This window comes from Gymnoscopelus braueri (assembly GCF_963280865.1).
Source record: "Gymnoscopelus braueri genome assembly, chromosome: 23".
Lineage (NCBI taxonomy): Eukaryota > Metazoa > Chordata > Actinopteri > Myctophiformes > Myctophidae > Gymnoscopelus > Gymnoscopelus braueri.
Genome location: NC_137625.1, coordinates 31,270,935 through 31,295,799, shown reverse-complemented (window position 1 = coordinate 31,295,799; position 24,865 = coordinate 31,270,935). Strand labels below are relative to the sequence as shown.

Sequence of the window (24,865 nt, the reverse complement as noted above, 5' to 3'; positions counted from 1 at the left end):
AGCTTGTAGATCTGCTATTTTCTAATGATACATTTTGTATACATTTTATGCATTTGAAAACTTAAAATAATTACTACTTTTACTTCTGGTACTTTAAGTATATTTTGATGCCGATACTTTTGTACTTTTACTCAAGTACATTTTCATTACCAGACAGTGTTTCTACAATTGCAGTATTGATATAATTGATTAATTGATATTCATTGTAAAATACATATTATTATATATAAATTAGGAATGTAACTGGCTTCTGTGTTTTTTTTCTTATTATTATTATTATCATTATTATTATTATTATTGCTGTTATATATTTTGCTAACTTCTTCTTTTTAACTTTTAAATTAGTCAAATGACGTTTGTATTGAAAACAACCAATGACGTTTGCATTGAAAACAACCAACAGCTGCATATCCGGTTTAGAAGGGATACGGAAATGGTTTACCTAAGTGTGTGTGTGTGTGTGTGTGTGTGTGTGTGTGTGTGTGTGTGTGTGTGTGTGTGTGTGTGTGTGTGTGTGTGTGTGTGTGTGTGTGTGTGCACGCATGCGTGTTCTTGCGTGTGCGCATGCGCGCGCGTGTCTGTGTGTGTGTGTGTGTGTGTGTGTGTGTGTGTGTGTGTGTGTGTGTGTGTGTGTGTGTGTGTGTGTGTGTGTGTGGGGGTTCCTCGGAGTTGGAAACACTGGTGACGCGAGGTTCGTGGGGGGGAGGGGGGAGGGGGTGCGAGAGGGCTTGCCCGGGCTTGTTCTGATCATAGAGTTACCTCTTGCCTGAGCAGACCAATCACAGCTCTTGCTAAGTTTGACCCTCCCCTTAGACTCACAGCACTAACATGCCGCCCTCTCACAAATCAAAATTCTGCGTGAGCCTCGGTCGTTTACTACTGTAAACTGTTCTACTTGATTTAGCTTCATATTATATCATCGATCTACTTTGTTTTCTTCGGAAGACTTTCATTTCGTCGTCTTTTGTCTGAGGTGAGTAATATTACTTTATTTATACACTTTTGTTTCGCTTTTTTTGGTTTATAACTCTTGATAGCCTTGGATCACACGACGGTCATGGATGAACTTCAACCTGGTGTTTGCACTTTCTCCCTTTTTGGACCCTACATCTACTTCAACGTTCAGATTTCAAACAAAGTTTTTACCCCATGGCCACGGATGTTATAATTATGTATGGGCCCTCAGAAGTAGCCGTATCTTCCGTATTGTTCAATAAAAAAACATTTTAATCCGATCGCTGGCCATTTTCTCATAGTTGGCACACTCTATCAGAGTGCAGTACACCTACCAACCGATGGGGCCGCGTAGTTGAAAGCATGCGGACATGCTGAGAAAATGGCCACCGATCGGATTAAAATGCTTTTTATTGAACAATACTGAAGATACGGTTACTTCTGAGGGCCCGAACAGAATTGGCACATCCGTGGCCATGAGTTAAGAACTTTATATTTGAAATGTGAACGTTTATGTACATGTACGGGCCGTGCAATCGCCAGGTTAAGTTTGTTTCAGGCCCCAGGACTCTGGGTGACTTTGATTTCATAAAATCATGTCACAATTTTGACCTGTCCATAACAATTCATTATATAACGCAGAATGCAGCTTTTAATCAACATTGCATTTGTATATATTTTGTCTGTTAACATTGAGCTTGTAGATCTGCTAAAACTAACTTTAAGCAGCGATCGTTGCTCTGAAACTGGGTTAAAAACAACAAGGATTCGTAAGCTAGGCTAACTGACGCTAACGGCTATAAACGTGTGCTTACTACTTCCGCATGGCAGTGACGTCACACACAGCTCCTTGGAGCTTTGTTTGTGTCTGTCTCGACACAGACAGTTGGCAGGATAGATAGACAAATTGTACGTGTACTTCTATCCACTACATTTCAGAGGCAAATATTGAACTTTTGATCCACTACAATTATTTGAAAACTTTAGTTACTCTGTAGATTTTGATTATTATTTAAAAAACATTGGCTACATTAACAACTTAAGCCCTACTTAAACTTTTGGCTAAACTTTGGCGAAAATGGCAGATCTACAAGCTCACAATGCTATGCGTTGTGAGCTTGTAGATCTGCTATTTAACAATTAGCTCTAAAATTGGCAGCCATCTGTAGCCATGTGATAACAAGGCATTATAATAGCAGATCTACAAGCTCACTGTAAACGTGTAGGCTTATTTTAAATAGCCAATCTACAAGCTCACTTGTCAGCTTGTATACCACTTGTGAGCTTGTAGATCTGCTATTGTTTATTGATATGCATGTACTTTCATAACTTTGTGTCTAAAATATTGTATCACCTTTTTTTTTACAGCTCTGGCTGTGTGGACCCAGGTGACAGGCACACCATCCCAGACCTACTGCAAGGTGTGTAACATCCTGATCCTATTTTAGAAGTAACTATCTAATGTTGGCTTATTGACATTGTCTTGGGGTCAAATACTAGGTTATGGGGGTCTGTGGTCTAATGCATAGGCTAAAACATTGAAGCTCTTTGACATTACAATAGTTTGAGAACCACTGTTCCATGTGACAAGTATGTGTTGCTTCAAGTTTCTATGGAGTTGTCAGCTGACTGAAAGGTGATAATAGGGGTGATTAGAGGTGTGGTTAGGGGTTGAATAAATTACCCATTTTCTGAGCTTGTAGATCTGCTATTGTCCCTATATTGACATGCTCACGCCCTTGTGTCTGTCTATCTGTGTACATTTGCCGTGTGAGTACTGTACAGTGTTGCATTGCTGATTTGGTATGTTGGCAAATGGCATAGATAGACAAATATTGTACTTGTAATCCACTACAATTATTTGAAAACTTTAGTTACTTTGTAGATTTGGATTATTGTTTAAAAAACATAGGCTACATTAACCACTTCAGCCCTATTTAAACTTTGGCAGAAAATGGCAGATCTACAAGCTCACAATGCAACATATTGTGAGCTTGTAGATCTGCTATTTTCCAATTCTCTCCTAAATTGGCAGACATCTGTAGCCATGTGATAACAAGGCATTATACATATTTGAAAATAGCATATCTACAAGCTCACTGTGAGTTTAATGTTTGGAAAATAGCAGATCTACAAGCTCACTGTAAGCTTGGTGCCTTGTTTAAACTAGAACTTCGGCCGCGCTGCGCGCGGCCTCAGCTCTATCGCCCGCGCCCACATAGCACCCGCGCCCACACAGCGATCTGTGCGCCCGCCCTGCACCCCTCCTCCTCCCCCAATGTGCAGTATTGAGAGCCCTGACGTCACAACATTTGGAGTGATGGCCACTGCACTCTGGTTGGTTGGAATACACCTAGGGCCCAGGTACAGCTGAGATGAGAGAGGAGATGTGCATGTTAGACACAATATGACTCTGAGCAGGCATCACAGTGTTTAAATTGCATCTGGTGAAGAAGAGACTTTATTTTCCTATGTAGGTAGTATTGTGTAAATACTGTATGCTTTATTGCGACGATGACACACACACACACGATCCGATGGATGTGGGAGGGCTATTTTTTTTTTTTTTTTCATAGAGCTGGTGGCGTAGTTGTCTCGCGCAATGTGGCAACCTGGTCTGACTTATAGGCGTTTGTACGTGTTTTCATTAGAGCTGGGTTCTTATGTGTGTAGCAAAATCAGTGTAAATGTCCAGTAATGTGCAACTACTACCACTGCTTTTGTATTTGAAACGTTACATTTCTCTAAATATTATAAAGTGTCAGGACAGCCTAATACAAATATAATGTATGTAAAGGCTAGTTAGGCTACTTTTTTTGGACTGTCTTGGTGATTATCTGGCACAGTAGTTGTGAATTAACAAAGTGGACATTTAGACTGAATGTTTCCTTTCCGTTGTCCGTCAACAGCACAGTAGTCTGTGCCTTGACTTCAGTACACTGACTCTCTCCCCCCCGGCCCCCCCCCCCCCCCCCTTGTGCTTCAACTACACGGCAAAAGGCCGTGCGTGGTTTCTGCGGAGGGTGTTATGCAGGAATGTGTGACCCTGTACAATCTGGTCAAAATGGCCACTGTTTGTGTGTTTTTGCGACACGTTGTGGACATACTGACCTACCAACGGATATGTGTTAGAATGAATTCGATGTTTCGGTGGAGGGTGTTATACAGAAAAGTGTGACCCTGTTCAAACTGGTCAAAATGGCCACTGTGTTTTTGCGACGCGCGACACACACACACACACACACACACACACACACACACACACACACACACACACACACACACAGTTTCTTGACGTTGCGTGTGCGTTCGCTCAGCATAGTTTTTCTGCGTGCCATGGCTGCGTGCAAAGTTTTGTGTAGTGTGTCTCTCTCTCTCTGTCCCCCTCTCTGTCTGTCTGTCTCTCTGTCCCTACCTCACTCGCGGCTGTGACCGCTGTAGAGGAAAACTTTCGTGTTGTCTCTTTGTGTCTCTGTCCCTCTCTCCATGTCCATGTGTGTCTATCTGAAGCTTGTAGATCTGTTGTCCAAAAGATGGTGTGGATTTCTCCCCTCACTCGCTCGCGGTTGTGACCGCTGCGCTGTGTTGATGGACTGTGTGCTCTGCAGGGGGAGGGGCTGCTGGCAGTACATCTGATCTACAAGGCAACAGCGTGTCGACGAGCGAAGCGTTGTTGGCTTGTAGATCTGAGGGGGGGGAGGGGGTGAGCTGCATAGACCAAGGCAGCGCTTGTTTCTGTGTGCTCTGCAGGGGAACGAAGGTGCTGAGGTTTTGTGGCAGATGATGATGATTGGCTGTTAAAAGAACCCTCCGGAAGTAAATTGCAGCTGGCGAAGTGATTTGCATAAGTATTGGGGCATAATGCGTTTCATATAATTGTGCATCCTGCAAGTACAGTAACGGTGTGGGAAGCAGGTATGCAGGGAGGCAGAATATTGAGGAATTTTTGTGAAAAGTTTGGAGTTAGTTGGGCCATGGGTCTGCTTGGATGCCCTCCACATGCAATCATTTCGTCTCCATGAGTTTGCTTGTCAATTATAGTGGGAGGATAGCCGATCGACAAGCTCACTTGTCAGCTTGTAGATATAACTTGTGAGCTTGTAGATCTGCTATTCACTATATTTATATAGTGACAAATATATATTTGTGTCTAAAATACAGTATTTTTGCTTGAAATTTTCAGCTGTGGCGTGGCTGTACACCGGACCTGATATCTTGGCCAATACAGCTGTGGACTGAGGGGACCATCCCAGACTGCACTACTGCAAGGTTTGTTTAACCTAACATGACACATATGCAAATCAAAGGGTTTTAGATCTAACTATCTAATATTAGCATATGGAAATTGTCTTGGTGTCAGTCCATTGTCCGTTTTTAAGGAGGCATTGCCAATATATATACTCTGAAGTGTGCCACTGCTGCCAGCAAAAACAGTGATTTTACTGTACCTTTGAAAAATCACGGAATCATCTCTGTGACTGCCGTCCTCACGGAGATCTGCACATTACATGCAGAGGGTTATCAAGATTCCCACAGGGGTCCCCAAATTATTTTGTTGGTCCCCAGATTATTAGCTTAATTGAAACACATTTTCTTTCTTTTTAAATGCCAACTATAACCTATTATTTTAGCTTATTTTGCACACTTTATTGTCTCCACCAGGCCGGAATGCATGGCTGAGACTATGTTTTGCACTCTGTCCGTCCGTCCGTGTGTGTGTATGTCATTCTGTCTGTGGACAGCCGATCTCTGGTACCGTTGGCTTGATGGTAGTGAAACTGTGCACACACGCTCCCTGTATGCTAGAGCAGAATTCTGCCCCAAATTAGTCACATGGGGCTCCTGGTTGTGCCACCAGGAGGCCGATTTTAGCAAAACACACTTTTGACCGTGCTCTACACATGTTGGCCAAACATCACGCTAATCGGTACACAGTATCTCTATTGTCATTAAACGAAACGGGTCTTTCAGATTTTTTATATTCCATCCTGATTGGCTGAGATTGGCTTCCAAAGTTTGCAGGAGTGCTCCGTTTTGAACAAAATGCCTCAAATCATAAACACGGCGTGCAATTTCTTTGACATTTTGCACGCACATTCCCACTAGGCAGAGGAAGAATTGCCACTTGAAAAATGTCAAGTCAGCCTCATGGTGGCGCTATAGCAGGTCGATTCATGTTTTTAAATATAACTGCACTGATCTGTGTAAAACTTTGTATGCACACTCCATAGAGGCCAAGAAAAAGCCTTTGCCCTGCATTTTTCACATCTGCCATAAGCGCAATCAGGTGACTGACTTCTGTAAAACTATTATTTTTCATATTCCATCCTGATTGGCTAAGACTGACATCTAAAGTGTGCAGGAGTGGCCTATTTTGAACAGATAACGCAAATCCTTATAGCACTGTCTTATTGCGGTGAAACTTTGCACGCACATTCGCACTACTTTGAGATACAAATGCCACCCTCTTAAAGGAGAATACCGGACAAATTAAGTGTTGTCTTTGATGTCTCGTTACTCACCTACCGACGTGAAAAGTGGCGTTCTTTTTTTCCATAGATTCCCCTGTCGTCATTTTTTAAACCCCCTCCGTTGTCATAATGGGAGCGCGTGGGTTAGGGAGATTCGTCTATTATAACCGATGCAAAGTTGTTTTTTTCTCTACTGCTAGTCATTGTGGAGTCTCATGATAGTCAAACATGCGCTGAAACTTCCTGCGAGCCCACCGTTAATGGCGAACGACTTAACACTGGTTGCTTGTTTCCAGAACCTGGCAACACGAGTTGCCAGGTTCTGGAAAGAAACAAGCATCCAGTGTCCGGTATTCTCCTTTAACATTGCCTTATTATAGCTCCATCAGGAGGCAGATTTTTGCAAAACAATAGTTTTTATATTAGCCCCACTAATGTTGTCCAAACGTCACGCAAATCGGTACACATTATCTTTATAGTCAAGTGATCAACTCTCCAGTTTTTCATATTCATCCTGATTGACGAATTCCAAACATTGCTGGCCCACAATAACTTACCTGACCTGGTGGAGACCTGTGCTGGGCCCGAGCACTGCACAGTAGTGCAAAGCCCTATTGAAACTCCAATGATTATTATTCCCCCAAATGAATTGGGAAAATGAGGGCCTAAACGTACACAAAAAGTTGTGCAACTTTGCACACACATCACAAGTAAAGAAAAATTACGTATTTTAATCGTTTCAAAAAGGGGCGTGGCCTATTGGCTCAATAGCGCCCCCTACAAAAGTTCATGCTTCAAGCCCGACAATACGGCGCTCACCTACATGCATGAAAATTGCAACCAAACAGGAAGTCGGCCATTTTTAATTGATAGAGTTTTTGTTTTTTCACGGGTTGTACTTTAACAAACTCGGATCCGCCTCAAATTTGCTCGGAGTACACAAAAGACGGTAACGATGAAAAGTTATCAAAAGCTTGAGTTTTCATAAAACGCCAAACAGGAAGTGAAAATAGCCGATCTACAATTCCTATTGGCTGGCCTTTAAACAGCCATAACTTCGGTTCGCAGCATGCTACCGAGTTCAAATTTGGTATGTGGACTAAGACCACCAATAGGGACGAGCTGTAATTTCTGAAGCCCCACCCCCTCTGTCTTCCTATTGGCTGGCCTTTAAACAGCCATAACTCGAGTTTGCAGCATACTACCCAGTACAAATTTGGTATGTGGACTTAGACCACCAATAGGGATGATCTGTAATTTTTGAAGCCCCGCCCCCACTGTCTTCCTATTGGCTGGGCTTTATACAGCCATAACTCCAGTTCTCAGCATCGAATACCTACGAAATTTGCTAGGTACACTTAGGTGGCCAATAGGGACAGGCTGAAATTGCTTAAGCCCCGCCCCCTCTGTGTCCCTATTGGCTGAGTTTTAAACAGCCATAACTCTGGTTCCCAGCATCGAAAACCTACAAAACTTCCTAGGTACACTTTGACGGCCAATAGAAACAGGCTGAATTTGCTCAAGTAATTTAGCCTAACTTTTCAGCTGATTGCCTTACAGGCTTGTATCTTAGACAGAACGTCGAGGGCCCGGCCATCGCTGCTTGCAGCTTTAATTCTAGTTACATTCTGTTTCCACACATTTTAAAAAGGTCACGACTATGTCATGACTATATAGGATCCAATTTAGTCAAAGCTGTCAGCCATTCTTATTAAAAAAATTCTAATGAAATAAAACAAAATGGTCACACCATTACTCTACAGATAAATGGTAACATTAGTGTTTGCAACAGTAAACTTATGAATTAATGCATTATTTTCCCATACTGCTATACCTAATATAAACTATGCTGATAATATGAGTGCCGTACTTCAATTCTATGGTGTACTCATCATATACATAATCTTTGGTATACATATATTCTTATGTAATACTTTCTCTCTTTAGTTATACTTTTCAAAATGTTTTGGTTAATTTTGTATAAAATCTTGAATAGTTAAAGTTCAACAAGGGAATGTAAGCTATTACAAAACTCAAGTCTGTTATAGCCATAATGGCATTAATTGTAGATGGATATGAATAAAATAAGCCCCATACATACAAATGCAGCTGCTATATTGTTAACATACCAATAATGCACATTATGAAAGATGAAAAAACTCAACAGTCAGAGAAATGACTTCATATATACCGATACTTGATCATAGACAAAGATTTTCATAAAAAAATTGCCCTTTAAACAGCCATAACTCCAGTTCCGAGCATGCTTAAATTAACGCCCCAAACTTGGTAGGTGCTATAACAGTGTAAAACACTTCAAATGGCCATGCTTCAGTGACCAATGCTCTTAGCAGCGTAACATAGGACTAGGTTTGAAGGCTGCGCAGCGGCCTGAAAATCTACTGTCATAAAATGGCACACACGGTTTTTACACAAGAATATAACGGTAGAAAAAAATAATCTAACAAGTAATTATATTGTAAAACTAGCGCTAGTCTGAAATTGTTCTCTTTTTTTATTCTAGTGTTCATCAGATCGAAACAGCTCCTCTGGTGACTTTTTAACGGTAAGTAAGTTGATTCTTGATGCTTGAGTGATTTGTGACTAATGCTACACTAGTTTTGAAGGTTGTGTTTTGGTAAAGAGTGTACATTTTCATAAAAGTTCAGATCTAAAACTTGGTGACATCATGCCTCGTCGTGGGAAAAAATCTATCGCTAAAAAGAAATGCTGGGATGCTAAGTTGGCCCATACAGATTCACCAAACAGTTGCACAGAGGTCGATGAAGGGACACAAGAGACATTTAGTCCAGCCATGGAGCCTTTGGTAGAAACAGCTCAGCAACATGCACAGTTTGATGTTGAAGAACAAGAAAACATTGGCGAGGCCATGGACCTTTCCAACAATGACCCGGTACTGCAAGCATGCACCTTGCACCCCTCTGTGAAAGCTGTGCAGGCATCCAAAAGCCAAGATCATCATGCATTTTCAGATATGTCAAAGAATCGGCAGTGTACATGCATGGCTCTGACATTTCTGGCACACCAACATGAAGGTCTTGACTTCAAGATGGATGATCTTGACAAGATACTGGACATGGGAGTCTGTATAAAAGAACAATAGCACAACTAAAAAGACAAAAGCTGTTTAGGTTATCCCTGCTGACAATGGAGGAAACGCCCCTCAAGGTGGAAACCAAACACAATACGTACTCTGTGACAAAAGGTAACATAGATATGGGATATATGAGAGCTGAGGGAGAGCCTCACCAACGGCATTGGTGGCTGAAGCTTCAGGAAAGACTTCAATGTCTGTCTGAAGATGTCAAATATGCACTCCTAACAGTATCACCACACACCATTGCCGTTTTTAGGGACGGGTCTGGAAGATATGGACTGTTTGACTCTCATCAAAGAAGTGCTGATGGCCTACCTTTGTCTGGAGGAAAATCTGTAATGATGACCTTCTCTCAGTTGGATGATCTGTGGGCTAAGATTGACCAGGTAATTGACTTCTCACATTCACGGAATATTGACAAAATGCAGTTTGACTTCATGCCAGTGACATTCAAACAGACAAATGCACGGTCACCCCATCTGTCAACAACACAAGTTACTCCTGACAACCTGCATCAAAAAGAGCCTGTCGATCTAACTAGCCAGGATGGAACAAACACTGGACCTCCAATGACCACACATTCTCTGCAGGCAGGCCATGCACCATCAACAAAGGTAAGTTCAGACACTAAAGATTATGGAGCCAACAAAGTGAATAAACAACGGAAACAGAAAATGATGAGGAGACAAATAAAGGATCAACTGCAATCTGATAACAAGGACAAACATTGGACTACGAGGAAGGAATACATGAACAAATACATTGCCATGAGATGTATAACAAATGCAAAATTCAAGGAACAGCAAAACAAATTCAAGAAGGCATGTGCCAACAGGAGAATCAGTCAAGATGTAGTGTTCAGTTGGATGAAAAAGGCATATGGCAACAGGAGGTACAATAAAGATGAGAAGTTCAGACGACAGCATCAGGTGAAGCAGAAAGAATATGAGAAAATGAGGAGGAAAGATGAGGAATTTAGAGAGAAGAAACAGGCTTATGACAACAGGAGGTACAATAGAGATGAGGTGTTAAGAGGGAAAAAGAAGGCTTATGTAAACAAGAGGTTCAGAGAAGATGAGGAGTTCGGGGAAAAGGTTAGGGAACACATGAAGTCCTACATGGCCTGCAGATGCAAAACGGACCCATTCTTCAAGATGCGCCGTGACATCCGACGTTCAATGAGAATAAGAAATAGATACAAGGACTTATGTGATGAACTGCGCAAACGGAGCATTGCTGTAAAAGCGATGAAAGATTTAGATACTGCGAGGATAGATTTAGCTCCCGCACCCCAACAGAATGAGCTACTACAAGGCGCTATAGCGAGTTTCCAGAAAGTCATAAAACATGGACCAACTTTTGTGTGCACAACGTGCCATCGGACTCTTTTCGCTGGTCAAGTGAATGTTTGTCATCGGTCAAATTACACGATCAAACCCGCCGTGGTTGCTGCCTGCTTAACAGGCAAATACCTTCATTCGTGTGATGATCAATGTGGAGGGCCGGAAGATTGCACTGTACCCGAAGAAAGGCGAAAAGAGTGGATTTGTCAATGCTGTCACAAAAGTGTAGTAGCAGGAAGAATGCCACGCTTGGCTGTCGCAAACAACCTGGAACTTGCACCCATTCCTCCAGAGCTCCGCCAACTCAATGTGCTGGAAAGACAATTATCGGCAATAGACATACCATTTGCCAAGATTCTCACACTTCCTAAAGGCAAACAGAGTGCTATATATGGTGCTGTGGTGTGCGTGCCAGCAGACGTGGAAACCACAGTAAACACCCTACCCAGAAGGCTCGACTCATCCCGTTTGTACAGGGTGAAACTGAAGAGACGTCTGCGGTACAAAGGCCATCATTTGTTTCACACTGTCAATATGACCAATGTCTTACTGGGCTTGAGGAAACTCATCGAGACACACCCCGACTACAAAAACATCACAATCCGAGATGATGAGAGCATCAACGATGAAAATGTGGAGGGCCAGCTTGAAGACCTACCCACTGTTGAACTTGAAGACCTACCCACTGTTGAACAGACAGGCACAGACGAAGTCATGGACAGTTGTGACGACGCCGAAATGATGGAAGTAGCCGATGCGACTGAATCTCTCGACCCGTCACAGAGAGTGGATCAACATCCACCCACTGCCCAAGATGAGCAAGATGCGCTGAGACCTGGACATGGCCTGGACAGTTGCTTGGAACCGGATGACATTGGACAAGAGACAATGACATACGGAGATGGCATATTCTGCATCGCCCCAGCTGAAGGAAACAGGCCTGTCAGCTATAGCACAGCCCCTAACCTCGAAGCAAGGGCCTTCCCTACATTGTTTCCAACTGGAGAAAACACGTTGGATCGTAAGAGAAAGCTCAAACTGACACCAAGCAGGTACTTCAACGCAAGGCTTTTCAATGTTGATGATCGTTTTGCGAGAGACCAAAGCTATCTCTTTTTTGCCCAGTTTGTTACAGAGACCCACTTGGCAAAAAACACCATCTCAATTCAATTGAGGAAGGGCAAACCCTTTACCAAGGATGGTCGCAGGATCTCCAACAAGATGTTGCAGGACAAGCATGAAGTTGAGAGACTGGTCAGAAACCGGGATGCAACAAGGTTCATGCAACCCCTGAGGGGGACGCCAGCCTACTGGCAGAAGACCATGTATGATTTATTTGCCATGGTCCGTCAGTTAGGCCCACCTACCTTCTTTTTGACCTTAAGTGCTGCAGAATTCAGATGGCCAGAGGTCATAACGGCAATAAAAGCACAGCAAGGCCAAATTGTGGATTTTGACAAGCTGGACTGGAATGAGAAGTGCGACATCCTCAGAAGCAACGCAGTGACTACCATGCGAATGTTTGACAAGCGAGTTCGTTCTGCGTATACAAAACTGCTGTTGTCTGATGCTTGTCTGATGCTCGCCCTATCGGTCACGTCATAGATTATTTCCATAGAATAGAGTATCAAAACCGGGGTTCGCCGCATGTTCACGCCTTAATGTGGGTAGCCGACGCCCCCAAACTTGGAGAAGACTCGGACGAGAAGATATGCGAATTTGCGGACCGCTACATTTCGTGCCAGCTGCCTGATCCAAACGAAAATCCTGTGCTTCACCGAATTGTCCAAGAAGTTCAGATGCACAGCAAAAACCACACAAAGTCCTGTAAGAAAGGTAACAAGACATGTAGGTTTGGATTCCCCAAGGCACCAGTAGACACAACCTGGTTAACTAACCCAACGCCAGTTGATCCAATGGAGGAAGTCATGGATGAAGAAGAAAGGGGCGCAACAGGAGGAAATGAAGGAGCAAACGAAAGTGCAAAGAAGAGTACAGAAGGCATAGGCAAACAACAGAGGGCAAGAGCACAAGCTGCTTTGGCCAAACTCAAACCTCTGTATGATCTACTTCTGGACTTGCCATCAGAACTGACCGACCTCTCAGAGTTGCTGGCAAAGTGCAATTTGACTCACGAAGAGTACGACAGCTATCTTGAAGACTTGAGGAATGTCCAAGTCCTCTTGATGAAGCGTGGAGTCAAGGACTGCTATGTGAACAACTACAACCCAGTTTTGCTGGAGGCCTGGAATGCCAACATGGATATCCAGTTTGTCCTGGACCACTTTGTTTGCATCTCATACATGCTGTCCTACATATCCAAGGCCGAACATGAGATGGGTGAGCTTCTGAAACAAGTAGTCGAAGGCATAGACCCCACAAAAGTGACCGAAAGGGGTGCAATGAACGAACTTGTTCACGCATATGTGAAAAACAGACAGGTTAGCTCTCAGGAGGCAGTGGCCCGAACTTGCAGCTTGCAATTGAAGAAATGCTCCCGCGAAGTTGTCTTCCTCCCGACGGATGACAATGCAATGAAAATGAGCCTCCCGCTCAGCTTGCTGCAGAAAAGACCAGCCGATTCGAACCAAGTGTGGATGTCAGGGCTTCTTGACAAATACAACGCCAGACCCAAAACACTGGTGTTTGACAACATGTGTCTAGCAGAATTTGCATCCGAGTACAGGATTGTGTATGGTAGCGAAGCAAAAAAGCCAGATTGCCTGAAGCTGTCTGACAACATGGGAACCATTAAGAAGCGCTCGACGGATGGCCGACCCGCAGTTATCAGATACGCGAAATTCTCGGAACAGAAGGACCCCGAGAAATACTTCGGCAACTTGCTGAAGGCTTACCTTCCGCATCGCTATCAGAGCACACTGAAAACCGCAATCTTCCCCACCTACAAGGAGTTCTACGACTCTGCGTCTGTGAAAATACCTGGACAAAAATGGACATGCCGCGCAAATGCCATTGTTGATGAGAACAAAATGAGGTATGAAAAACACAGCAAATCGATGGAAGAAGCATTAGAGGAATTCATGAAGCATGGCCCTGCGGAAGATGCGTGGGCCAACATTGCCCCAGAAAATGAGCTTGAGAGGATGGAATGTCTTGCCGAACAAGATCAAGATCCACAGGCAGACGACGAACGAGACGACGTCCCAGAGTTCAGTTGTCAAGAGGTGGGTACAATTGTTGGTCACAGGGTATCGGCTCCGCAAATGAGCCTCGATTATCTGCGTTCAATGTGTCGAAACCTCAACCGGACTCAAGCCTCCATCTTTCACTCTGTACGTGAATGGTGCTTCAAGAGCGTACTCGACCAGAAACCCGAACCCTTCTTCTTCTTTGTCACTGGGGGTGCTGGGACTGGCAAATCACACCTGATCAAGTGCATCTACGGTGAGGCAACAAGGATTCTCCGTCGACTCCCCAGACTGTTTGAAGAGACGGATGCATCCATGCCCACAGTGCTGCTGTCTGCGTTTACAGGAACTGCGGCATACAACATCGCGGGAAACACACTGCATTCCCTGTTGAAGTTGCCAAGAAAACTGAAACCACCCTACATAGGACTGGGAAACAAATTGGATGACGTGAGGGCAAAGCTGGGAAATGCGGAGATCATCGTCATAGATGAGGTGTCGATGATTTCAAAGGCTATGTTTATCTACATCCACTGGAGACTGCAGGAGATTAAAGGCAGTAAGAGGCCATTCGGCGGCATGTCGGTACTTGTAGTAGGCGACTTTTACCAGCTCCCTCCAACGTCAAGTGGGAAACCGCTCTGTGTGCTCGAGGAAGGCCAACCGGACCTTCTGCTCGAACACTTTCAGATGATCACGTTGACCGAGATCATGCGACAGAAAGATGATCTGCCCTACGCAGAGCTTCTGAATAGGTTGAGAGTCAAAGCGAAGAAGGATCCGCTGAGTGACACAGACAAAGCACTCCTTGCTCAGAGAGTGACTGTGCGTGACCGTTGTCCTAAGGATGTTGTGCACATCTTCGCAACCAACAAAGAGGTGTCCGAACACAACGCCAAATCTTTGTCTGCGCTCCACAGCCACATCGTCAACATACCCGCGGAAGACTACAAGCAAGTCCATAACCACAAGACTCGCCTTGCCAGTCCCTGTACAGGAGAGCAGAACGATCTTCTTGACAACTTGCAGGTTGCAGAAGGCGCCCCAATCGTGATCATCAGGAACATAGATGTGGAGGATGGCCTTGTGAACGGGACATTTGGCAAGATGGCTAGTGTAGAGATGCACGTAAACGAGGACGGGAGTAGAGTAGCCAAGCTTTGGCTTGTAGTAGACAAGCCTGAAGCAGGACAGAAATACCGGAAAACTACACCTGGCAGTACACAAGTGTACGTCGAGAGATATGAGGAACACCTGAGCAATAACACGCTTCGTAGGCAATTTCCCATCAAGTTGGCATATGCTTGCACAGCTCACAAAGTCCAAGGCATGACTACACAATCTGCTGTGGTTTCCTTGAAACGGATCTTCCAACCAGGCATGGCCTACGTTGCCCTCAGTAGGACAACGTCATTGCAAGGATTGCACATCATTGACTTCGATGCAAAGAAAATCTATGCTGATCCTGCAATCACAGCTGCCCTGGAATCCATGAAGACCGCCTCACTGGACAGTGTTATGCCACTGTTGAAGTATCGAGAGACGACAGGCCAGGCGCAAACACTCGCGATTGTCCATCACAACACGCAAAGTTTACCGGCACACATTCAGGACATCAAAAAACATCACGAACTGACCCATGCAGATGTCCTGTGCTTGACCGAGACGCATCTCACCGGCTCCTTTGTGGCTGACAGTCTCCAATTGGATGGATACACCATGTTCAGCCGCAACAAGCACATCTCGTACACCAGCCGTCCTGAACGTGCAGAACAGAATGGCGGTGGCGTCGCTGTGTATGTGAAGGACCATTTCCAGGCATGTGAAAAGCGTTACCTACACAATGTGACAAACCTCGAGTTTGTGGTCGTCAAGATAGAGTCCCCTGTCAAGCTTCTGATCGCTGCAGTGTACAGACCACCACGTTACGATGACCCGTTCATGGAAAATCTGAAGGCGCTTCTGGACTCCTTAGAAGTGATGGACCACCATCCCATCGTAGTCTGTGGTGATTTCAACGAAAATCTACTGGCCAGTGTAGGTACTCCGATAGCGATGCTGCTCGAGTCCAGAGGATACACACAACTGATCAAGGAGAAGACTACTGACAAAAACACGCTGTTGGATCACATTTACATCTCAAGACCAGAGCAATGTCTACAGTCTGGAGTACTACGTACGTACTACAGCTACCATGATCCTGTGTATTGCGTATTATCCTCCGATCAGGACTAGTGCACAGCCTGCAAGACAAGCTTGCAAACACTGGAACCATGTAGACCTTAGTTTCAAGGACATCGTGCTCTTTCCCACCAAACGCATTCTGACCTGCTCTTATATATCACATCTGCCGCACTCAATAACAAAAGGATTACGAACAATGGAACCTCTTGATCACCAACCCTGTCATTGGATATATCACTGGAACATGTGAATCAGCTGCCCAAATAGTGGTCACCAGAGATGATCGTTTGACGGTATGAACTATTCATAGCCAACGCTACATCATTCTCTGGTGCCACTCCAGCGCAAAGTCTCATCTGCCACACTAAATAACAAACGGATTGCGAACAATGGAACCTCTTGATCACCAACCCTGTCATTGGATATATCACTGGAACATGTGAATCAGCTGCCCAAGTAGTGACCGGGCCTCATCGTAGCCGCACCTATACTTTGGAATCTCCCATTACGCAGCAGCCAAATCTCACCTTTTTTCTCTTGTCACTAGTATTATTCATATTGTAGCATTGTTTTGTCTTTTTTCATAACTACTGATTGTGAAGCATTTGTTTGAAAAGAACACTAACACTTGTTTCCCTGTTTTTCAGAAGCCGTCCAGCACTGATATTTGTTTTGCCTTTAACCTTTTTCTACATTTCAGGAATGTTCTTTGTGAATAATTGTCATATTTCTAATTGTCATTTATGTTGTGGCTCGTGAACCGGTAGTACCCATTTTCTATAAACACAATATTGGCCATCCCTGAATTTAATAACAAACTCACACATAAAATGATCAATTCTAAAAAATGCATAACAAACTATTTTGGATTGTATACTGCCTTTTCATGACCCACTACCTTATATTTACATGTGCATGTTGTAAATGTTTTAACTCACCATTTGTTTTTAGGGCTGTAAGACTGTAACACTTATTAGGACTAAATTATTTTTTAATAAATGTTGTCAAAAAATTTAATTTTATTCAAACAGCCAATATACAAGCATTAAAATAGGACTTAATTTCTTAATTAAACTAATAAATGTAATCCCAAAATAATTATGGAAAATGTTACACATTGATTCATTGATAAATACAAAATTAGATATCTACAAAATACACTTTGAGATAATTCACTTAATCAATATAGTTGCAGCCCTAAAAGTTTTACTTATTTTTCAGAATGTTACATTTATTAGTTTGTTTAATATATTTACCAGGAGCTTGCTTGATCGCCTTTTTTAACAAAGGGGTCGGTGCAAGAATTTTTTTCCCCGTGCACTCCTAAATTGGCTGAAATAGGAGGCGGGTTTTTTGCTTCACCCTGGAAAATATTGAAATTACTTAAAGGTTAGAATATAATTTTGGACAATAACAGTAATAGTAGTAATAATAATAACCATTATAGCATCAATAATATATCTGTCAATAATAAACTGTTTACAGGCATTGTAATAGTTATCATAAAATATAATTGTTTAATTGTCACTAATAACTCATATTAACCTATATATAGAATCATAAAATATGACCATAATTACATATATAATCATAATAACTATAGTAAAAATAATTGATAGGACATTATACCAAATATATTAATGGTGTTGCTTACAGTAAAGGTACCAATAATACAATTGTGTTAATAAATACTTTAAACTATATCTGCTCTGCTTTGTCTCTACTTATTTTTCTTTTTGCCTTGTGTTTGAAAAGTGAATCTATATGTTTGGTAATGTATTTAGTCACATGTATTTAACATTTACAATGAATACAGATGTGTTTTTTTTTAAATTTTATTACTATTCACAATCAGAAGGGTTCTTCACTACTAAAGCTGAACAAAAAGTGAAACTTTGGAATGTAACATGTCATTAATGCCTAAACCCATACACATATGAACATAATATACACAAGTTGTTCGTTTAACTGACAATAATTCTTGCCTTCTATAATTTGGTGTTTTAAGCTTGTAATTGAAAGTGTCAGACTATAATCTCTGCCTGCTGGACAAAATGGACTTCAATCCCTCTACTGTGTGTAAAATTGTGAAGCAATCTACATGGACATTAGAGCTTATCCAAAACTCCTGCCTGGTGATGACAAGTCTGTCACAATGTAGGCTAAACAATAGTTTTTCATTGTGGTATTGACACCTTAAGTAACACTGATGTGCCTGCTGCTGGGGAGTATCTATCTTACAATATACAAAATGGTATGGCTACTAGCCAGGTCGACAAGTATCGTAATGGTTCCACATGTATTATATGGTGAGACATTCACAAGTACATTACAAGGTATTTAATATCTATTATCAGGCTGGGGAAAAAAAGGTGCTGAATCTTATACTAAAAACATGACATAATATAAGTGTGGGGAAAACGTGAAATGTCTTCTGAGTATTTACAACTTGTTTGCAAATCGCAGATATGCCATTTACTCTATATACACAGGGTATTTTCTCCTCACAATGTCTCAGATCAGAACAATAAGGTAAAAACAATGGCAAGTCTGCTTTAATAATTTATTTTGAGACCTATAACACCATCTGTTCCACTGGGGACTGAACTGTGAACTACTATGTGACGATGGATTCCTTGGACCCCCATGGCCACAACCCAGAACTCTGCGTCGGCGCAACCACACTTTGCAATTGCCCTGAATTGCGACGCGTCTAGTTAGTGTGGTTGCCCTAACAGGGCAACCAGACTATAGTACTTGATGAACTTTATTTCTAGATAAACAATACTTTAGACCGCTTCTCCTCCCACAGTTTTTATCCCCCAATGTTGTGCCATATCTCAAAATGACCGGCTTCACCGGGAATCGTGTGCTTGTATTTTGCTAAGAGATTGGTTGCATAGTTTTATTGATATTGATTTATTAGTGCATTAAATTTCCCCATCCGCTTTAATGGAAAAGTGAAAAAACTCAAATTCAAGTATTTTTTTCTCAAAGACCGTAAGGGCTAGAGTTACAAGATTTGGTGGGTAGGTTCAATATTTAGTGCAAAATTATTGGAAAAATAATTACACCAATCGGCCTCATGGTGGCGCTATAACATTCCCCTTTACGTTTTGGCCTATAACTCTTGAACCGTAGGTCGTAAAATCAAAAAATATATTGATTTATTAGTGCATTAAATTTCCCCATCCACTTTAATGGGAATTGCAAAAACTCCCATTCAAGTATTTTTTTCTCGGAAACCATAAGGGCTACAGTTACAAGACTTAGAGGGGAGGTTAATAGTTTATTGCAAAATTATTTAAAAAATAATCACACCAGTCGGCCACATGGTGGCGCTATAACAGCCCCCTTTACGTTTTGGCCTATAACTCTTGAACCGTAGGTCGTAAAATCAAAAAATAATTTTCCCCTGGATTCCTTGGGTCATGATGCAACTCCCCATATAGGCCACGCCCATTTGCGTCAAGATACATTTTCCGCCATTTTGAATTTTCTTCAAAACACACTTTTTACTCCTTTTCCTACAAATTTTGTCCAAATCTCACACAAATCGGTACAGGTCATCTATGGACCCATGCGATAAATATATCCGAACGGCATTTTGATAGTCTTTACCGTTCGTCCATAATTGGCTTCCAAACTTAGTGGGAGGGGCCCGTTTTACCAAAAATGCCAAAAATCACGAACAAAACGCCCAATCGATCCCAAATTTAAATAACATGTCGAGGGTGGTTTACTCAACAAATCACCAAAAGCATTTCCACTTTGATCCATAGGGGGCGCCACAACTGCGCAAAACGTAACCGTTTGATGCAAAAACATGATTTTTGGGGGGATCACTCCTCTCAAAATGAAAAGCAGGTGATCTCAGGAGTTACAGGACGATGTCATTGGCCTGCTACATTTGTGGGAGGGGCCTATTTATATAGTGGGAGGGGCCTATTTCTTAAAATCAAAACGCCATGTATCACGAACGCAGGATCCAATCAGCACCAAATTCGAATGGCACGTCGCGCGGCTTCCGACGGTATTCCTCCAAGCGTATTCCTCAAGTCCCGGCGGCGGCGACCTGCGACCGGCGTCGGCGCAACCACACTTTGCAATTTCCCATAATTGCGACGCGTCTAGTTAGTGTGGTTGCCCGAATGGGCAACCAGACTATTGTTTTACAGAAACTTTATTCTCTCTAGATAAACAATATTTCAAACCGCATCTTCTCCCACAGTTTATTTTTCCCAATTTCGTGCCATATGTCAAAATGACCGGCTTCATCGGGAATCGTGCACTTGTATTTTGCTAAGAGATTGGTTGCATAGTTTTATTGATATTGATTTATTAGTGCATTAAATGTCCCCATCCACTTTAATGGAAAAGTGAAAAAACTCAAATTCAAGTATTTTTTTCTCAGAAACCGTAAGAGCTAGAGTTACCAGATTTGGAGGGGAGGTTCATAATTTAGTCCAAAATAATTGAAAAGATAATTACACTAATCGGCCAGATGGTGGCGCTATAACAGACCCCTTTACGTTTTGGCCCATAACTCTTGAACCGTAGGTCGTAAAATGAAAAAATCTTTACCCCTGGATTCCTTGGGTCATGACGCAGCTCCCCATATAGACCACGCCCATTTGCGTCAGGATAGATTTTCCGCCATTTTGAATTTTCTTCAAAACACACTTTTTGCACCTTTTCCTACAGATTTTGTCCAAATCTCACAAAAATCTGTACACATGATCTCTGGACCCATGCGATAATCTGGATGAAACAGAATTTTGATAGTCCATACCGTTCGTCCGTAAATGGCTTCCAAAGTTAGCGGGAGGGGCCCGTTTTACAAAAAAGCCCACAAATCACGAACAAAACGTCCAGTCAATCCCAAATTTGAATCACATGTCAAGTGAGCTTTACTCAACAAATCCCCAAAAGCATTTCCACTTTGACCCATAGGGGGCGCCACAAATGCGCAAAATGTAACCGTTTGACACAAAAACATGATTTTTGGGGGGATCAGTTCTCTCAAAAAGAAAAGCAAGTGATCTCAGGAGTGACATGAAGATGTCATTGGCCCGCTACATTTGTGGGAGGGGCCTGTTTCTTTAGTGGGAGGGGCCTATTTCCTCAAATCAAAACGGCACGCGTCACGAACGCGGGATCCGATCGGCACCGAATTCGAATCGCACGTCGCGCGTCCTCCGACGGTAATCCTCCCGGCGTAATCCTCGCATCCCGGCGGCCGCCCGCGACCGGCGTCGGCGCAACCACACTCTGCAATTGCCCTGAATTGCGACGCGTCTAGTATTAACATTGTTCTTGAACAATGTTAATAAACAATATTTCAAACTGCATCTCCTCCCACAGTTTTTATTCCCCAATTTCGTGCCATATGTCAAAATGACCGTCTTGACTGGGAATCGTGCGCTTGTATTTTGCTAAGAGATTGGTTAAATAGTTTAATTGATATTGATTTATTAGTGCATTAAATTTCCCCATCCGCTTCAATGAAAAAGTGAAAAAAATCAAATTCAAGTCATTTTTTCTCAGAAACCGTAAGAGCTAGAGTTACCAGATTTGGAGGGGAGGTTCATAATTTAGGCCAAAATTATTGAAAAAATAATTACACTAATCGGCCACATGGTGGCGCTATAACAGCCCCCTTTATGTTTTGGCCTATAACTCTTGAACCGTAGGTCGTAAAATCAAAATGTATTTTTCCCTAGATTCCTTGGGTCATGACGCAACTCCCCATATAGGCCACGCCCATTTGCGTCAGGATAGATTTTCTGCCATTTTGAATTTTCTTCAAAACACACTTTTAGCTCCTCCTCCCACATATTTTCTCCAAATTTCACAAAAATCAGTACACATGATCTCTGGACCCATTCGATAATCTGGACCGAAACAGAATTTTGATAGTCCATACCGTTCGTCCGTAAATGGCTTCCAAAGTTAGCGTGAGGGGCCCGTTTTACAAAAAAGCCCACAAATCACAAACAAAACGTCATGTCAAGTGTGGTTTACTCAACAAATCCCCAAAAGAATTTCCACTTTGATCCATAGGGGGCACCACAAATGCTCAAAATGTAACCGTTTGATGCAAAAACCTTATTTTGGGGGGATCAATCCTCTCAAAATGAAACGCAAGTGATCTCAGGAGTGACGTGACAATTTAATTGGCACAGCCTCCGACGGTATTCCTCCCAGCGTATATCTCGAGTCCCGGCGGCAGCGACCCGCGACTAGCGTCGGTGCAACCACACTCTGCAATTGCCCTGAATTGCGACGCGTCTAGTTAGTGTGGTTGCCCTAACAGGGCAACCAGACTATAGTTCTTGATGAACTTTATTTCATGTTCTAGATAAACAATACTTTAGACCGCATCTCCTCCCACAGTTTTTATCCCCCAATGTTGTGCCATATCTCAAAATGACCGTCTTGACCTGGAATCGTGCGCTTGTATTTTGCTAAGAGATTGGTGAAATAGTTTAATTGATATTGATTTATTAGTGCATTAAATTTCCCCATCCGCTTTAATGTAAAAGTGAAAAAACTCAAATTCAAGTATTTTTTTCTCTGAAACCGTAAGAGCTAGAGTTACCAGATTTGGTGGGGAGGTTCATAATTTAGTCCGAAATTATTGAAAAAATAATTACACTAATCGGCCACATGGTGGCGCTATAACAGCGCCCTTTACGTTTTGGCCTATAACTCTTGAACCGTAGGTCGTAAAATCAAAATTTCTTTTCACCTGAATTCCTTGGGTCACGACGCATCTCCCCATATAGGCCACGCCCATTTGCGTCTGGATAGATTTTTTGATATTGATTTATCAAAAAATATTTCCCCATCCACTTTAATGGGAATTGCAAAAACTCCCATTCAAGTATTTTTTTCTCGGTAACCATAAGGGCTACAGTTACATGACTTGGAGGGGAGGTTAATAGATTATTGCAAAATTATTAAAAAGAAAATCACACCAGTCGGCCACATGGTGGCGCTATAACAGCCCACTTTACCTTTTGGCCTATAACTCTTGAACCGTAGGTCGTAAAATCAAAATTTATTTTTCCCTAGATTCCTTGGGTCATGACGCAACTCCCCATATAGGCCACGCCCATTTGCGTCTGGATAGATTTTCCGCCATTTTGAATTTTCTTCAAAACACACTTTTTGCTCCTTTTCCTACAAATTTTGTCCAAATCTCACACAAATCGGTACAGGTCATCTATGGACCCATGCGATAAACATATCCAAACGGCATTTTGATAGTCCTTACCGTTCGTCCGTAATTGGCTTCCAAAGTTAGTGGGAGGGGCCCGTTTTACAAAAAAAATCCAAAATCACGAACAAAACGTCCAATCGATCCCAAATTTGAATCACATGTCGAGGGTGGTTTACTCAACAAATCCACAGAAGCATTTCCACTTTGATCCATAGGGGGCGCCACAAATGCGCAAAATGTCACCGTATGATGCAAAAACATGATTTTTACACAGACGGAGGGGGCGAAGGACATACGGATGGACGGACAGACAGGGTGCAAAACATAGTCTCGGTCATGCCTTTTGGCCTGGCCCAGACAACAACAAAGCATCATGCTGTGTAAAGAAAAAAAAATCCTAATTCAGGTGCCCACTCGTCCAGGTGCCCAGTTGTCCACGTGCCCACGTGTCGCTAGTGCCCTCCTGTCCCTAGTGCCAAGATGGTTTTGGTGCCCAGTTATCCCTAGTGCCTGATGCGTTGTAAGCTTGTAGATCTGCTATTTTCTAATGATACATTTTGAATACATTTTATGCATTTGAAAACTTAAAATAATTACTACTTTTACTTCTGGTACTTAAAGTATATTTTGATGCCGATACTTTTGTACTTTTACTCAAGTAAATTTTCATTACCAGACACAGTGTTTCTACAATTGCATTATTGATATAATTGATTAATTGATATTCATTGTAAAATAAATATTATTATATATAAATTAGGAATGTATATTATGTACATTACATGTACATTACATTATATTATTATAATGTACTGGCTTCTCTGTTTTTTTTCTTATTATTATTATTATCATTATTATCATTATTATTATTATTATTGCTGTTATATATTTTGCTAACTTCTTTTTAATTTTTAAATTAGTCAAATTACGTTTGCATTGAAATCAACCAATGACGTTTGCATTGAAAACAACCAACAGCTGCATATCCGGTTTAGAAGGGATACGGAAATGGTTTACCTAAGTGTGTGTGTGTGTGTGTGTGTGTGTGTGTGTGTGTGTGTGTGTGTGTGTGTGTGTGTGTGTGTGTGTGTGTGTGTGTGTGTGTGTGCGCACGCATGCGTGTTCTTGCGTGTTCTTGCGTGTGCGCATGCGCGCGCGTGTCTGAGTGTGTGTGTGTGTGTGTGTGTGTGTGTGTGTGTGTGTGTGTGTCTGTGTCCTCGGTGTTGGAAACACTGGTGACGCGAGGTTCGTGGGGGGGGAGGGGGGAGGGGGTGCGAGAGGGCTTGCCCGGGCTTGTTCTGATCATAGAGTTACCTCTTGCCTGAGCAGACCAATCACAGCTCTTGCTAAGTTTGACCCTCCCCTTAGACTCACAGCACTAACATGCCGCCCTCTCACAAATCAAAATTCTGCGTGAGCCT

At 42.5% G+C, this 24,865-nt stretch overlaps 1 long non-coding RNA gene across 1 annotated transcript; it reads left to right on the top strand.

Moving 5' to 3' along the window:
- Positions 1-866: 866 nt before the first annotated feature.
- LOC308079983 lies at positions 867-17,916 on the top strand. The gene is made up of 5 exons (XR_013932656.1): positions 867-973; positions 2,323-2,375; positions 5,138-5,223; positions 8,950-8,991; positions 16,867-17,916. It is a non-coding gene; the product is annotated as an uncharacterized lncRNA (long non-coding RNA).
- The last annotated feature ends 6,949 nt before the right edge of the window (positions 17,917-24,865 follow it).